Below are 16,699 nucleotides of genomic sequence, written 5' to 3'. Positions count from 1 at the left end.
TGGCTTCGGGCCCTGTCGCGCGTTAGGCGAAAGCCTGTGGAGCAGCACCAATGCCAACAGGCTGCATCAGCTTCTGAGCGTTGCTCTCCCCTCCCACTCTTGGCTTCTTCTTTGCTGCTTACTCCACCTTCCCCGACTCTGCGCTTTCCCCCTACCTCCTCCAAATCCCTCCTCCTCTTCCTCCCCTCGCCCCTCCCTCACCGGACAAAGTCTTAGGTTCTTCCCGCTTGTAATTTGTCGCTAATCAGCTGTCAGTGCTGGAGCAATGATGAGAGGTTCATCTCTTGCTGAGGGTAATGGCCTTAAAAGTCACGGAGTCAATGTCAATGGGATCGCTCCAATTCAATCAGAGACCTGAATGAGAAATGGCCCCCGCTGACATTAGCACTCATTTTGAGCCCAAGCATCTGGGCCCTAGTAAATAACCATCAGTGGGTGGGTCCGGGGGACAGGTCATTAGCCCCACGAAAAATAAATATCGTTTCCCTTGATGGCTGCGAGTAATTTAGCTCAGACGAGGAAATTTCACCCTAGATTAAGTATGATGAGCCAATATCAGTCAGAGGAGGCCAAACAGTGAGAGCTTGATGAGATAGAGGGAAATTTATATGCAGCTGGCTGAATGCAAGATGAGTTTAAAGAAATGATGTTCTCTTCCACTCTTTAGCCATGTGCGATGCCAGGCACTGCGTTTCCTGCAGCTGACGCCCCCTCCCCACACTCTTGGGGCTCCCCCAGCCCGTGGGCACGCATTTGTGCGTTGCACGGCCCGTGCATTGCCGTGCCCACCCCCCGCACCAGCACCAGCCTCTGCTTTCAAACAACTGGCTCTCGCGCTGACAGCTTTCGCGTGCGATGCCTCGGAGTGAGAGCGGTGGCGGCGGCAGCAGCTTCGGAGAGGAGCTTGCCATGTCCGCGGGCTTGCACACAAGTCACAGCCATGGCCAGCCCTGCCTATCCGAAAACAACGAGGGGGCTTAATTGCTCTGGAGGCCCTCAAGGCCCATCGCCTGCTCCCTTTCTCGTACACAAGGAACGTAATAAGCCTCCCCCTCTATGTTTGCTCTGCGTACTTTTTTTTTCCCGGTTACTTATTTAACCCATCAATCTAGTACACGATATGCTCGATGGCTATTAATTCCGCCCCCAGCCCCTCTTTATTGGGAGCACACATTGGGAATCATGTTTTATGTCTGCTGGAAACAGTAAGCAGGCAGCTTCTCTCTCCCTCATTGGCCCAGCTTTATATTCTAAAGCTGGGGCTGGAGGCTGGGGTCTGTCCCCCAGTTGTGCTCCGAATACAAATCAGGCGCGCTGTAGCAACCGGTTTGGCTCTCCTCCTTTGCCAGGTCTTTCAGACGGACCCCATGGGCGACTGGGACGGGAGCGTGGGATGAACCTGATGAGCCGGGATGCCAGAGGAAAACTGAAGCGGGCCAAGAGCAGACAGAAATCAACAGAAACCACGTGGAGAAGTAGGTTATTTTAGCTTTGTTGTGAAGGACGGAACTGCGAACGAGGCCTTGCTTCAGCCAGTGCGTGTTCTGGCTGTCTCTTAGGAGGCCAAATTCTTGGTGTTAGAGCTCATTAATTGCGCTAAGAACAGAAGTCGGACTATTTACGTGGGAGAGCTGGTTGGCTTTGTCCTTTATTTCTACCTGCTTGGTGCATTTCCTTGTGCCTGAATATTTGTCTCACTTCACTTACGTTCTCTGTTGCCCCAGTAAAATACATCAGCCACGAAAGACCAAGCAGTTAGCAGGTTTGACGAAGGAAAAAAAAAAAAAATTGGTGGAAATCTACTGGGAATGCAGTTGTTCTTTTACAGGATGTTCCTAGTAGAAGCTAGCGATTTCTTTATACCAGCTCGCTCATTTTGCCCCCTGTACTCCCAACAATGACAAAGCACGATTATCCCCTATCTCTGTGAACCTCTTCTGTCATTGTGCTCGAGTTCACCACAAGCAGCTTCTAGTGGGTCACTTAGCGATCAGCAGCAGATACGTATCGCTTATGGCAATTATTTTTTATTTTTTTTAAGAAACAGTGCTAACGGTATATATATGTCAGCCTTTTTTTCTGACGCACAACTGAGCAGAAGCAAAAATATCTTTGTAAATATTCTGCCCTCCCTTGCAAAATCTCTGTTGAAGGCTGGGTCTTGCCATTGTGCTGAAGGGCTACCCAGACTATGCAGAGCAAGAGATTGAAGTGCCAGAATAACTGCATTAGGCACTTCACGTTTCCCCTGGCCTGATAACATCTGATCAGCATCTCAGAAGCACTCTTTCTCTGAAGTAAATCATGTGCAGGTGTGGTCAGCGGAATTATGACAATTTCCTCAAAATGAAGGTCTGGCCGGGATGGAGGGTCTGAACCCAAGAAAAGAGTGAAAGGCAAAGCATGCAGCACACGCACAAAGTACACAGGTGGACTCCATTTCCAGCCGCCCTGGTGCTGAATGGTCTTTGGATCACATCCCCGATCGGTGCCCAGGAGTTGCGGCAAGCATAGCCAAATTACGGGGCTGCCGAGTCCCTTGCAACCAGCTGCTTATTCAGCTTTCCTGTGAAACAGCAGTGTTCGTCAGGAGCTGACAATATCTCCCGCTTTGGAGCATGTTCCCCTCCTGAGCTCACCTGTCCCCGTGACTTCCAGCATCACAGGTTAGGCTTTTCTCGGCGCCTGAAGGTTTCCTTGCAATGTGCGGGGGGGTCGGGAGGCTAGTTCTCCTCCTCCATGATAATGATGAGAGAGCGCTTACTCACTCTTTCTGATGTCTGAGTTAGAGGTGGAATTACTGAGGCCGTACCAGAAAGCTATGTAGAAGGCTGGTTTTACAAGCGAGAACGTTTTGGCTGGCGTATGGGTTTAAACATCCTAGCCCTTTGGAGGATGCTCAACAGAAATAGGAGGTGGACTGGGAATGCTGCAGGACTTCTGTCACGTCATTTACATTTCGCAGGGTTTCAACTCTCAAAGTCTGGAGCTGAAAAACCCCATATATGACTGTCAGACATTTATATAATTCACTTCATGCGGAGCAGTATCAAAGCGAGTTTTAGCGTAGCTGGCTCTGTCTCCCATTCTTCTCTCTTCTGCTTCCCCCAGGTCGCTCTCGCGGAGGAACGTCCCAGCTCACACACCAGAGCTGTTGTGGATTTTTGAGGTTGGTTGGATGCGCGTGTGATCTTGTTAGGGCTGGCACAAAGTCACGTTCTGAACAATGGGAGCAGTCTCTATCTGACTCATGGCAACTTCTGGGGGGAGCAATTGAAATGTGTTTGGTTTGTTAGTTTATTCCATGGTTTACGACATGGTACTTCTTGATAAAAATTGGAATCGAGTCTTTCGTTCTGGAAAATGTTCTGAGATCTTAGCTTTTGATCCCTAATCAATGTAAAAAGGTATCAGTCTGTCTGTCTATCTGGCTATTTATAGATTTTTTTTTTTAATTATTAGAAATATCTGAGGCATGAAAATTCTGAATTTTCACTTTTTCTGCTTCTTTCCTGGTGATATGATATTGTTAGTTGAAGCGAGAGGCTGCTTATAGTGGAGGGAGTGGAGCCGATTTTTTCATCGAGGTGAAGCGGTATAGCCAACAAATAAATGTGGTGACTGACCTGGGACCTGTTTTTAAAGCGTGGGAATGTTTGTATCCTCGTACCAGCAAGTGGAGCTGACAAGTCAGCCCCAGACAGAACGCAGAGGATGTGGTTTTAACGTACAGAGATTCTTGGTGATGAAGTGAACGTGAGCCTCTCTTCTCTCTAATGCTTGTTTTGCACGTTCTTCGCCCCTGGCTCTTGAACTTGTCCAGGTCTTTGTGTAGTAGAGCTACAGGTTCTGTTGCTATCACAGTTAAAAAAAAAAAAAAAGGCAATAATAATTTGACGTGTAGTTTCTGCAGAACAGCTTTTCCCCTCTCTCCTCCTTGTTCTGAAAAAAATCACTTGGCAGGACTTCTTGGGCCTGAGCGTAGATTCCTTTGGAGGGTGATGGTCCTATCTTTGGAACTACTGACAAGAACTGTATTTGTCACTGAGAATCAGTGCCCGGGACGCGTCGTAGTTACGTGGCCCGTCCAGCAGTCAGGAGCAGAGCGGTGGACATAGAGAGATGCGTCTCTTGGCTCTTAACCAGGCCAAAATTGTACTTTTTTTGCAGCAGGATACATATAGCAGAATTTGGAGTTGTCTGCTACATTTTCCTACAACAAATGGACTTATCATTATTATTGCCTTTTGCCAGGGTGTTTCAGGCTTAAAGGTTTTTTGGGTTTTTTTCTTTTTATGCACTAAGCTACAGCATGCCCTGGTGAGTACTGTGGGCTAAATTCTGGCCTAATATAAGCAGGTGTAAAGTTAGCAGAGTTACAGCCGCTTAGGCTAAACCTGGCTTTGGCCCTGTGCCTGCCTTGCTCCCTTGCCAAAGCAGAAATTGCCATTCCTGGGTTTTTTTCCTTTTTTGTTGTTGGATGGTTGGTGTTTTGTTTTTTTTTCCTGGTCTGTGATCATTCTTTATGATGCAGTATCTGTCTCTTGATCTCTTGTGTTGTTACACAAGCAAATTGATGAGCAAATCATTGACAAAGTCCTGATGGTAGAGGGGGTGATGATGAATCGGGGGCCATTATAGCAGGTATTGTGCGCGTTCTACCAGCTGACACGGAACTTCCCTTCTAATGCCAGTTGCCTTCTATCATCTGGTAAACGGATTGGATGCAGGCTTCTCCCAATTAAAGCCAGTGAGGTCATATACTTCCTAATTACAGGCTAGCCCATTGTGTCTAAATGTGACAGACATGTGCTTGGAAAATTGCTTTTAATGCCTAAATAAACATGATGAACTAAATGGCAGATTTGAATTGTAATTGAAAGCGCTCAGCCTCTTGAAATCTGCGCTGACTTTCTGATAGCCACTTGTACTGCCGACCACCCCCGTTTGGGGATGCTTTGTTCTTGGCATAGCAGTGCCATTATGGCACGTGTGGGTCCTCACCCTTTCCCTTTCTCTGGGACACCAGCGTTTTACAAACATATGCAGCAGGATCGCACAGTGAAGAGCAATACAGCCCTCCTAGAAGAGGAGAGGAGGAAAGGTTTGTGGGAAGAGAGACAAATTGAGTTTACACGAACAGCAAGAGCGGGCGAGCGAGCAGGTCTCGGACAATGCGAGTACAACAGTACAACACAGGACGGTTAAACAGAGAAACTCTGAGTATTTCTAAGAAATCACAAGTGACTGTCACCGCCGTCCGGCCTGGGAGATGTCTCCGCACGGGCAGATTCTGCTCCCAGGTACTTAGGGAGAAATCTGGACTGTTTCCAGACAAGCAAAGCCAGTCGCTCTTAATTCAGACCACAAGCATAACGTTGCCTTCCTGTGCGAAAACTTTGGACAAGGGAGGATAAGATCTGCATAGATATTCAGGAACAATCTTTTGGGTATATATATATATATGTTAAATAATGTGCTTAACGCTGGACCAAAGGCAATTTAAGTGTTGCATTTTATCTGACACCAAAGGCAAAAAGCTCAGTTTCCCAGGCAGCTTGCTGTTGCTTGCATATGTATTAGTTTCTGTTGGTAGTATTCCCTGCAGGATTATATAAACTGGCTAAAGCCTCGCTCGCTCTTTTACTGTGTTTTATAATGGTTGGCAATATTCAGTGCTCACTAACAGTCACAAATGCCTGCTGTGCCTGGCTCGGCTCTGCTTCTGCTCCTTTCGCTCCCTAGGGCTAAGTCTGTGTCTGAAGGTTTGAATCTGAGTAAGGCAACTGGGATTATCTGTGAAAATCAATAACCCTCCTATTGGTGTCCAGAAGAGATGGTGCCGTTGCAGAATGAACACGGAGAAGTTGTGACCGTAGTCTCAAGTTGTGACCAGCTCTTCAGATCTCAGGTCATGATTCAGCCAGCCGCTTAGATGCGTGCCAGGCTTTAGCGTGACGACTGTCCAGCTTGATGATGTGCTCTGCTAATGTACAACCTGAATTCTTTGGACCGGTTTAGACTGACGTCCCATGAAGCCCTGAAGCTTTAACTTGAAGAAGGCAGGCGGTCCTGTTGGGTCCCTCCGAACCCAGGGATCCCGAAGCCCTTCCTGGCTCCCAGACACAGGCAAGCGCTCTTGCCCAGGTACGTGTTGGAAGGGGAGCTGAGTGCACATTTGTCTCCCGCCCTGTTTTTCCAGTAACGTCTCTCACTCGGCGTGCAAATGCCGCCAAAGACCTGAGTGGAATCACGCAAGTACCTCGAGTTAAACCTGAGCAGAAGGATTTTGTGACAGCAGCACGGGGGAAAAGTTTTGGGGTTTTAAAGTCAAGAATAGGCGAAAGCCAAGGGTTTCTGCCAGGTCAAAGCCCCGTAAAAAAAATCAGGACTTTATATAACGAGCGACTTACTTTTATCTTCCCTTCCAAGCAATGCTAAGGTCAGAAAAGGCTTGGACCAGGAGAGCAAGTGCTGACTATGGCTCGCATCGCTCATTTTCAGTGTCCGATTGTCACGCGAGCCTTCAGTATTGTACCCTATTTGATGGGTGCACGTATTTGCTGGCCTGGAAATAACATATAATCTAATCAAGCCTTTGGTTGTTCAGAAGTAAGCAGCCTTCCCGTCAGGAGCGGGGAGGCGATGTTTTTAAGTCGGTGGAGTCGGTAATGGGCATGGTGAAGTTTGTGGTGAGGCGAGGACCGGGTCCCAGGCTGGCTCAGGCGAGGAGTATCATTTAGTCTGTTTGAAACGCTGCGGCGAGTTAGCGCCTGGTAGATCGTGTTTTAGCATGTCCTAGTATTACGGATACAGCATAAGTACGTGCATAACGTCAAGATTGCAAGCAGCTCTCTTCAAATCGGTGCTTCAGGTGGTATGTCAGCATAAGCACCCAGCTGGACTGAGAGTTACCTTGACAGGTGTTTTCCTGTAGAACAGATCAGCATATTTGCCTCGTGCTTCTTTGCCTGAATCCTTTAATGCTGCCTGAACAGAGTGCTGTCTTCCTGCCCCATTGTAGGGACGAGCTCTCTGATGCAGGGCCAAAACGATTCCCTTTGCAAGCTGTATTTTATCTTTGGAACTGATGGGTGTCAAACTTACGATGGTGTCAAGACAGATGTGAAATGCTCGGGGCTCGCAGTAATATATTGTGACCTGTTGTTTTATGTTGATGGCACGCTGGTACAATTTACGTCAGCTATTCTGTCTTACCTTGAGCTGTAAGGTACAGCAGCTGTTTATATTTACAGCACTGTAACTATTTAGGCTATGCTTTTGACAAGCACACACGTATTTCATGGTGCTCCGCATCCTCTTGGACTCCGATAGACCAATCGCACGGGCTGATGGCAAGGCACTCGGCAAGAAACAGCTAGCTCGAGAGCGTCGGAGAAGGGGTCGACTCTGAAGATGTGGTATAAATTGCTGTTGAAGTAAAATGTTTGTTCTCTCCCACCAACCACCTATTTTCATGACATTTGCAGGAGCTTAACTGTCTTAAAGAGCACCAGCGCTCTTTCAGATTTGGTTGCAGTAGACTAGTACGCACGAAAGTTACCGGAGAAGTGGAAGGTACAGAGTGAATGTTTTTTGTTTTCTTTTTTCCGTGGGAAACTGGGTTAAAAGTTAAAAATGTGAATAAAATATGGGGGCATTCATAGTGAAGCTAGGTGGGAGCTGTCGTTGAATCCGAGCTGTTATTGAATACATTGCTGAATCCGAGCCTTAGATCAGGTGTGCTGAAGCATGAAATGAAGGCTTTATTACTCCAAGATGTGTGCTACATATGGGCATGGGAGAAGGGCTGTTTGTTGCAGCTCTGCAGAGGATTTCTGTCCTTTGCAAACGATGTGACATCAACACTGTTTATTTGGCACAATGTAAGGACATTAGAGGAAAAAACACGTCTTGCCAGTAAGGGCTTCATTCCTAGGGTATAGATTTAATAGCATCAACCAATCCATTTTAAATGACCTGGCTGCTGCAGGAACTGGGTTTTCTGGGAGACGAGGAATGCTTGGGCAGCCAAAGTAACAGCTTTGATCTCTCTCTCTCTCTAACTTTTTGTAAGGCTAGGTGAATGCCATGCAAATGCAGGATGCTCCTGTCCACGGTGGGCGGATTTGTCTTAGCAGGAGCAAAAGTAAGATTTCCCTGAGAACATTGGAGGGAGGTCTCCTGCTCCGCTGCAGACTCCTTGTGTGAGCTCGGGTTAGACGCTTAGGTCACAATCCTCAGACGTATTTGCACGTTGACTTCTGTGTGATTTTCTGTGGGATATAGAGGCTGAAGTGTCTTTGACAGTCTGGGTCCTACTCTCTTTGGCTTCACCGATGCTATTTTCCCATCCGTACTCGAAATGTACCCAGGCGAACCTGCTCCCGTCTGCGAGAGTTGTGTTTTTCGCCCTCATCGAGGTGTCGTGACAATAAGCACAGCAAAGATTGCAAAGTGCTTACTTGATAATAGGAGCCATATAACTACCTGACACGTATAAGCTGCTCTTTTGTGCACGTGTCTGGTAAGGAAAAGTGTTATTTATCCTTGCAGCATCCTCTGAGAATCGAGAGTTCCCTCTGGGCTTCACCTGATGCCTTTAGGCTGATTACTGCCAGCCCTGCAGTCATCCTCTACCTTGTTCCCGCACATTATAACCCATCCATTAGCTCTTTTCCTCACTAGAATTTATTTACAGTGGCCACCACCTCCTCTGCTGCGTTGTGTGTAGGACCCTTCTTTCTAGCTCTGCAGAGCCCCGTTGCACAGAAGCAAGTTTATGGCTGGAATTTGCTGTTTCTTTTCTGTCCAGATGGTTGCTCTGAGCCCCACTTGACCTCTCAAGTACAGGCTCTGGACTCAAAAGCAGGAATTAGCGGGCTTCATCTTCTCCTTCGCAACAAACTGTGAAGAGCTTCAGCAGGAGGTTGGCTTCAGGGAGAGGCAATGTATCGGAACACATTGCAAAAGACACTTTGTGCGAGAAAACACGCGTAAGTAAATGAATTATTGTTTTTCTGCCTGCAGCTGGAACTTGCTTTCCAGCAGGGTTGGAGGGCTCAAAGACCCCCGCTGATAGAGAGAGCTCCCTCGGGTGTCTCACGCAAATGTTTTCATTCACAGGGGTCCCCTTCTACTTGACCGGGTGAGGCGGCACTCTTGAGTCCTTTTCACTGTGCCCTGCCTGCCCCTTTTGAGTCTGTCCCCGGGCAGATACCCCAGGTCTGTTACCTGGGGTAGGTAGAACAGCGCGTGCCACTTGTCGCGACTCTTTTGTTGACACCAACAATGAACGGTGGTGGGCTAAACGATGAAAGCAAGCGGCTACAGTGTTAGCAATAAAGGCAAAACTTGGCCTGTGTGCAACATCAGACTCTCGTGCAGGGACTTGAGGTGAGTTGTCTGTATATTCTTCCAGCACTGGACTCGATGGCTTGGAGCATGCCTACACCGAGCCAGATAACAGTCATTATTGACAGCACCATCGGTGCGTGGGTGCTGGATGACGGTCTATCAGGTATCATGTCTACCTAATTAGTGTAAGGCTACGTTATAGGTTGGTAGTCATCTGTTTTGTTTCCGTATTTTCTCCTGTAATGGATCTTTCTTTTCTAAATGCTTTCACATACTGGATGAATAAATTGGTCTTATAATATTTATTACGCCGCGCACATGCGCATGCACCTTGTTTGTTCTGTTCCCTGTTTTGGGCTCCCTACGGAACACGGTAAGTTTACTCTGTCCTTCCAGAGAAGTGATGTCAAACAGCCAGTGCAAAGTTAAAGTACGCGCTCCTGAGTATCAGAGATGCTTTTGGCAGCTGGAAAGCTAGGACAAAGCTGACAAGTGTAAAAAAAAAAGTCCTCAAGTAGCTTAAGAATGTGCGGCCACTTGATATTCCTTGTTGCTTCTTGTTCTCTTTGACTTCTTTCGAGGCATAACTTTTTTTTTGTTTGGTTTTTGTTTATTTGTTGTGGGGTTGGTTTGGTTTTTTGTTTTGCAGAAGGTAGCATTTAAAAAAGATTATCTCCTGGGCTTGTCCGTGAAAATAGTCTTTATGGTCACCATTCTGTATTTCAGCCCTGGTTCTGTGCTGGTGGAAGCAGCTGGGAGTCAACGTCTGGTTGCTTCCTTTGTTTGTTTGTCTGGTATCATCATAGCACAATTTTGGACCCTGCAGTATCTGCTCTTCCTCCTCTTGCTCAATGAGTGTAAAAGCAACGGTTCACCTCAGCAAATCTTATTCAGCTCAAAGTTTTGAAAACAGTGGGTCAGAGCCTAATGTCAGTTTTAGGGCATGTAGTTCCGGTGACAACTTTACACCTCGTCACTGGAAACAGAAAGGTTTCCAGTCGGTGTGGGTGTAACCCCTGAATTTGACCGGTTTGCCTCTAAACCTCCAGGCTGGATTCCAGAACCTTTTACTAAAACCGTACCTGCCACTGTCCCCAGGCCGAGGTTTGACCTAAGCAGGTGCTACGTAAAAGCTGAGGTTTTCAACTCTTGGCCCTACAGCAAGCAGCTTTCCCAAAATGCAGGTTATCAGACATAGAAGCCAGCAGCCAGTACGGAGAAAAGCATGCCGCAGAAGTCAAAAGATTTCAGATAAAATATACTTAAATTTAATTTAAGTGTCGCTATCGGCAAGATAGCGTGGCAGTGCTGTGTGCGTGCGTCTTGGCTTTAGGAAGAGAATGCCTGTCTCCTGAATCACCGTCCAATGTAACCGCCAGATCATCCTGTTTTTGAAATGATGGCATTTTAATCAATTGATTTGCCAGCTTGAGCTGGCAAAGTTCCTCTTCTTTCTCCCCCTTTTTTTCTCCCCTTTCCAGCACTCATTCAATGCAGCTAAACCGTGGCCAGAAAGATTTTGCAGAGAGCGGTTCCAACAATATTCTCTCCAGAACCGAGACGCCCTCCGCTCCTTATTTCTGCCAGCAGCAAAATTTTGGGAGTGATTTATAAAGTCCCAGGCCTGGGGGCTTTGTAGTGGAAATGCTGACAGACCCTTAACTATAGCATTGTGAAATGCAACGCTGTAATACAATGAATAATATTCATGAATCTGCCATAATGCTGGATATTATCACTCATTACCATTGTAAGAAAGGGGTGATTAAACTAATAGTTACTGAGAGACATTTCTGGTGACAGGAGGCAATGATTAGAATGAACTGACTTCAATATACATTTAGAACTGGGAATAATGGGATGTGGCAGGAAGCCAATAAGTGAACATGGCCCACAGCTCTGATCAATGAATTACTTTTTTCCGCTTTACAGCAGTACATGGTGTTTAATGAAAAATCAATAGCCCCCTGTAATTCAAAACTGTAATCAATCGTTTGACCTGAAGCTTTCCCTTTTTTTCTTTTTTCCTTTCCCCGCCTCCCCTGCCGCGGAAGATGTCTTCGGCCAACGACACAGTTCAATTGCAAGGCACAGTACTTCACGAGGCTCGCAGAAGGAACCTGACGCGGGTCTGCTGCAATTCATACCGGCTGCAATGTATACATATTTATATGGAAAATCTGGGGATGGACTCGGTCAGATGGTGCTGCAGCCTTGCCATCCTTGCGCCACAGGCAAGAGAGGGAGGGGAAACAAGAACTCTTTGCTCCTGCTTTAGCCTCTCATCACTAGCCACAAGGGCTTTTATGGCCATCGCTCCCATTCAGATCCAGCACGAAGGCGTCTGCGGCCCGAGGCAAGTTGAGAACGGTTGCCCCTTTCTTCAGGCCGCAGCCACGCATGCAACCCAGAGTCGAGAAACTGCTGGGCAACCCAGCAGTCGGTGCCCCGGGCCGCTGCCTTCCCTACCTGTGTGAGAGACGACCTGCGTCTGTGCCTGCCTTTCACCGCAGCTGGTCAGAACTCTCTGGTTAGTAAAGCAGCCCTCTGGAGAGCTCTGTTGGGGGGTCTCCTAAGTCCTTTGAAAACTGCAGATGATGGCTCATAGGTGTTCAGTGATGGTGCAAGCGCTGTGCTGTTTCTCAAAGGGAGGGTCTTCCCGTCAGGAAATACTCGGGCAAAGTAGGTCCTTCGGATGCAGCGGAGCATGCATGTTGGTGTCAGTTGACACCCTTGGATCTGACCTGTTAAACCTCTGCCTTATGTAGGTGTGAGTTCATTCGGCTTTGCTTTGAGCACAGCGACAGAGGCACAAGCGAGAGAAAAATAACGCAATTGAGTGTCTTTCTCTCAGGAGAGTCAGAGCCGTGCTTTTGGCATGTAGGTAGGGTGTGTTGTCAGCGCCTTCGGCCTCTGTGCCTGTCGAGGCCGTCAGAGCGGTTTATTTTACACATCCGGGGAAGGGAGGAACTCAGTGTTGGAAATAGGTGGGAAATGCACCTGGGCCATTAGCGCCTGTTGACTTAGGAAGAAAGATACACAACTGTGGGTGTTGAGGCGGGTTCTGTTACATATTACAGGAAAAAGTTTTCTGTCTGAATTTTGCTCTGAGGTTGAAGAGATGTTGCTGCTAATGCTATCTATCCAGAGTCTTACTGGGCTAAACAGATAGGAGGTGTGTTGTTGGGCATATATGCAATTGCTCCAGATCTGCATCAGTGAGAAGAGGAAGGAAAATAAGTCTGGCGTGTCTCAGCAGCACCTTGTTAAAAAGGCTAGCGAAGCCACTGCGCCGCATATCCATCCCAAGAATAACCCGTTTCTATGAACCAATAATAAAATCCTACTCTCAGCAAGTTCCCAGGAAGGACAGATTTTGGAAAGCTAAGGTTTTATCTGAGAGCTGCTTGAGTGGGGTTTTTTCTTCTTCTTTTGTGTGTGTGTGTGTGTGTGTGTGTGTGTGTGTGTCTGCGTGTCTTTCCTCTGCCTTGCTGGCTCCTCGCTCTGGTCTTGTCACCAACTACCAGAATCAAACATAGTCTCCAAGGGAGGAAAATGCAGCATCAACAATGGCAAAGACCCGCCTGCTCCAGGATTGTTCCTAACAGCCTGTTCCTGCCTGTTTTAACTCGGCCTCCTTCTAAATGATTCGGTGACAAAATGTCACCCTTTTCCGTTCCAAGACAGCTCATAAATGGGAAGGTTTTTGCTCATAACCTGAGCTCTAAGATACCGTCTCGGTATGTTGGTTTTGGTCCCTCTTTAACCACTGACTGCGCAGCTTTCGTCCTCGATGCATTAAAAAGCTAAATGGGTTAAGTTAAAATTTACAGCATCTCTCCGGTTCCTCGATCCCCGCACCCACCCCTACCCCCCTGCTATTTGTTGTAGCGCATGAGGAGAAGAGAGCAAGCATGTCTCTTGGGTTTGACGGCTCCCTTCTGCTTCTCCATCTTCCGTGGCCGCTGCTTTGCCTGTTAGCTGAATGGCTGATTTCCTGGCACAGAGACAGCGCCCGGTCCCTTGGCGGGAAGCTGAGCGCACGCAGTATTGCCAAGCAACACTTTCCCATGGAGTGTGTGTGCCTCAACTCTTGCTTGGTGTCGTGTGCTGCGGTCTTCTGATTTTTCTTTCTGTCCGGGGAAAATGCATATGCCTCGGGATGTGGGAGCGAGCGGGTAGAAATGGGGTCTGGGGTAGCGGGCTGGGGGAAATCCTGGGATGGAAGGGCCGGGTTTCCTTAGGGGCACAGATTTACTCAGAAAGCGTGTGTATTTTGGTCTGTTTCAGAGCTTTGGGTGGAAGCTGGACTGTAAAAGAACATTCCGTGTCATAGCTGCACACACGCCTGTGCGCTTCGCTCACGAGAGCATCGATTGCTTCCCTGTCCACCGGCACGCTGGGCTGGCATCTGTCATTGCACGCTACGAACCTCGGCTGGACACGGCAGGTACGGCCCCGGAGGCAGGCTAAGCTCGGGTGAAAACAAAGTGCTTTGAGCAGGTCTTCCGCACGGCTGACTTAGGTTCCCGCTCTTTCTCCTTCCTTCTTTCAACAGTGCTTTACCTTAAATGACTGGCATTCCCTGTGTAACATCTTACGGACCTCTGTACTTTGAAAACACAAGTCTTGGTTTGAGGAGAAGCTCCTTGTATTTATAGACTGCTCTTGAGGGGTATTGGTGGGGGGAAAAGAAGTTTGCTGGAAGGTGGGGAAAACTGAGGCGGTCCTTGCAGGACTGCACAGCAAACAAGCTGCACGAGGGAAACCAGAAGATCCCCTTTGAGCATCTAGCAGTGGTCTATGCATTTGTTAATTGTTCTGTTCTCTCGTGGAAAATACATACCGTCCTGTAATAGCTTGTCTGGCGTTAGACCTTGCTCTCTACTTGGAATACATTACAGGTGCGCGTGCCGATGTAACCAAGGACTTACTGTACTGTGTAGGGGCATGAGTTTGGGTTCTGGACTTCCCTGATCCAAAAGGGCTAAAAAGATGAGTCTTTGTCAGGTCCTAAAGCTCTTGAGCCTAGGAACAGGGGTGGCGGATTTCACCCAGAAAGAACATGTTCCGGGGGAGGTGAGCAGCTGTAATGTTGGGGTTCTTCCTGAAACCGTTCCCGAATTGGGAGAGAGAACTGAACGCAGCACTCTAAACATTCACGCTAGTTTTATACGTCCTGTTCGGCTCCGAAGATTCTCTTTGGGCTTTTATTCCTCTTCAATTTTGGGAGCCTGAGTAATGACGCTGTTGTGCCGCTATGGGCGCAAGCCAAGCCATCTCTGCCATGTAGTTCCCAGACCTTCGCCGCTGGTTAGTCTGAAAGAGCACTGGAGAAGGGCTTTGGGATTTGGCTTCAGGAGAGATGATCCCTGAAACACAAGGAAAATGGAAAGAGTGAAACCATCTTTCCTCGAGAGCTCGCTCCCCGCTGCCACAGCCGTGGCTCCGAACTGTCCACCTGGTCGCTGGAGCGGCGGGTACCAGCTACCACCTCAAATACGGCAGGGCAGCCGTAATGCTGCTAATAAACGTGTTGCGAGTCAGAGAGGCGATGAAACTCTCAATCTGGATGTTGCAAACCTCATCCCGCCAACGGAGTGAGTGAATTTGCAATAACACCGCAATTGCTGCAATGGCAGCTTGTCAGGCGGCTACTGGAGCAACGAGAAGCTCTCAAGCTGTGGTAAATACACTCTGCATCGCAATTATGGAACAGACCGCGTCCTATCCCCGGCTCGTTCGCCGAACAAAAAGGGCCAGCGCCTCCACCGGTGTAAATTGGGGTAGTGCCACGGGCCTGGGTGGACGTGGGCTTAACCCTGCGATGTGTCTCTGAAGTCTCGCTATCAATCTCGTCGTCTAATCTCACGCCACTTAGAGATGAACCTGTATTTTTACCTTCTGCTGCATGACTTAATTGATTTCTATTTTTTTTAAGTACTATTTGTTAATTCACATTGTGTGTTTGGCCGACCAATTATATGCATGGCCATATTGTGTGACTGCAGCAGTCTGGTGCGGTGCAAGGAATGCCACATCATGTGAGACGTTTCATCTCGATGAGTAACCTAGTCACTGTGGTAAATGAATACATGAATACAGTACATCCAGGAGAGATTAAACGTATTGACCGGTGCCTCTAGTCACCATACAAATGTCATTGTTTTTTAATTCCTCCCCCCCCTTCCTTGTCTTCCCGACACATTTTGGGCCCCTTTTAGCTTCTCCCCTTTTCCCTTAAGTAGAGATGACACAGATCAATACCTTTGATGGAAAGTAATAATCAGGCCTATTAAGTGACAAAGGTTTACTCTGTAACAGCTGTGCTGGCGGGAGAGGAGAGCTTGTCTGACTAATGAATCATGAAACAATCAGGCAGTAGCCATTTGTGTTTAGATCTGTAAATATGGTGTGGTTCAAGTGCCAGACCATCTCCAGCACTCCAGCTGGGGGCACAGATGGTCCACATTCAGAACAGCACAAGTGTAAAGAAAAGCTTCCCCCCCTTCCCCCTCTCCTCCTCTGTCCCATGCTGCCCCTCTCAAAGGAACAGATAGCTAGCTTGAGGATAAACTCGTGTTGTGGGCAGGAGTCGTAACGTCGGCCTTTCAGACTGAGCAGCTCCCAGCAAAATGTGTGCTTCCTTGCTTGTCCAAGGGGGAAAAAAGCCAGGAAAACCCTCAAATTCTATATGCTGTCTAAGTCCAATGTTTTGGACTAAAAAATGGGGTTTGTTCCTTGTTTTCTGCTCCTTTGATTTCTTCATAGTGCTCTACTGACAGCTTTCCTTCTGAAAGGCACAATGATGTCAACTTGTTGGTTCCTGAAGGGCAAGCGAGTGGCACGTCCGGAAGTCAGAGCTGAAACGCAGGAGCACAGGCCCAGCGAGAGAGGGAGAGAAATAAAGTTGCCAGGGAGTTCAAGCTGTTCCCGCTCTCTTGACTTCAGCTGAAAGCGCTGCCTCCAGCACCGGTTGTCGATGCAGCTTTTCCCTTTGCCTCCTATGGGAGGCCGGGAATCCCAGCTCACGCTGAAGATGCTTCTGTTTTTTTGGCGGGGTTTTTCGTTTTGTTTTGGGTTTTTTTTCTCCCAAGAGTTGGTGCCATGATAATGAGTATGTGTCGAGTGCTTTCTCACCTACAAGGAAAACAGCAAATCAAGTAGCCGTGTTTATGCAAAGTATAAGAAGTTAAATTTTGACAAGTTTCACTGCTTTAAATATGGACTATAATACAGTGAATTAGAGACCTGCTTTTCTGCTGTCTTTTACACTGATGGAACTCCAGAGAATCCAAACAATGGGAGAAGGTATAATGCAGAAATAGTAACAATTTCAGGC

At 47.7% G+C, this 16,699-nt stretch overlaps 1 long non-coding RNA gene across 1 annotated transcript in view; it reads left to right on the top strand.

Moving 5' to 3' along the window:
* LOC142601599 (uncharacterized) overlaps positions 1–13,802 on the top strand; it is a 33,203-nt gene extending 19,401 nt beyond the window's left edge. The window contains exons 3-4 of the long non-coding RNA XR_012835102.1: positions 1,350–1,475; positions 13,648–13,802. This is a non-coding gene — a long non-coding RNA (uncharacterized LOC142601599). The remainder of the gene's footprint in view (positions 1–1,349; positions 1,476–13,647) is intronic.
* Positions 13,803–16,699: the final 2,897 nt, after the last annotated feature.

This window comes from Balearica regulorum, chromosome 4 (assembly GCF_011004875.1).
Source record: "Balearica regulorum gibbericeps isolate bBalReg1 chromosome 4, bBalReg1.pri, whole genome shotgun sequence".
Lineage (NCBI taxonomy): Eukaryota > Metazoa > Chordata > Aves > Gruiformes > Gruidae > Balearica > Balearica regulorum.
This window is presented reverse-complemented; position numbering and strand designations above follow the sequence as displayed.